This window comes from Corvus brachyrhynchos, unplaced genomic scaffold, assembly GCF_000691975.1.
Source record: "Corvus brachyrhynchos isolate BGI_N302 unplaced genomic scaffold, ASM69197v1 scaffold215, whole genome shotgun sequence".
In the NCBI taxonomy this organism is placed as follows: domain Eukaryota; kingdom Metazoa; phylum Chordata; class Aves; order Passeriformes; family Corvidae; genus Corvus; species Corvus brachyrhynchos.
In genome coordinates, this window is record NW_008237887.1 from 66,205 (window position 1) to 67,052 (window position 848).

The 848-nt window shown below is 60.5% G+C and overlaps 1 protein-coding gene across 1 annotated transcript in view; it reads right to left on the reverse strand.

Moving 5' to 3' along the window:
• The window catches only part of ARHGEF10L (Rho guanine nucleotide exchange factor 10 like), a 31,134-nt gene extending 30,321 nt beyond the window's left edge, over positions 1-813 (reverse strand). Inside the window, exon 1 of the mRNA XM_017732686.1 lies at positions 799-813. The gene's annotated coding sequence lies outside the window, so the exon portion shown is untranslated. The remainder of the gene's footprint in view (positions 1-798) is intronic.
• Between the last annotated feature and the right edge of the window lie 35 nt (positions 814-848).

Below are 848 nucleotides of genomic sequence, written 5' to 3' on the forward strand. Positions count from 1 at the left end.
GGCTCCGGGATCAGCTCCCGAATCCTCCTCCTCCTCCTCCTCCTCCTCACTGTCCTCGAAGTCGAAGGCCTGGCCCAGCTCCTCCGTGCCCGGGGGGCTGGGGGGATCCGGGGCACATCCTGCACCGGGAACGGGCACGGAAACCACGGAATGGGAAAGGGAGAACGGGAAACGGGGATGGGGAAAAGGGAGGGAGGAGGTGGGAAAGGGAGGGAGGGGATGGAAAAGGGATGGAGGAGGTGAGGGAGATGGGAAAGGGGATGGAGGGGGGGGAAAGGGATGGAGGAGGTGGGAAAGGGATGGAGGAGATGAAGGAGATGGAAAAGGGGATGGAGGGGATGGGAAAGGGATGGAGGGGATGGAAAAGGGAGGGAGGGGATGGAAAAGGGAGGGAGGAGGAGCAGGGGATGGAGATGGAGGAGGAGAAGGGGGATTGAGGGAGAGGAGGGAAAGGGAGAAGGAGAAGGGGAAAAGGGATGGAGCAGGAGGAGGAAAAGGGAATGAAGGGAGATGAGGAAAAGGGGATGGAGGAGATGGAGGAAAAATGGGATGGAGGAGGAGCAGGGGATGGAGGCAGAGAAGGGAGGTGGAAGAGATGGAAGAGGAAAAAGGGGATGGAAATGGAACAGGAGAAGGGGAACGGAGGGAGATGGAGATGGAGGAGAGGGGGAGGGAGGAGATGGAAAAGGGGGATGGAGAGAAACGGGGAAGGGGATGGAGGAGGAGGGAGAAGGGGATGGAATTGGAGGATGGAAAAGGGCGATGGAGGGAGGGGAGGGAGGGGATGGAGGGAGGGGACGGAGATCGGGATCAGCTCCCCCTGAACCCCGGCATTCCCGATCGGCATT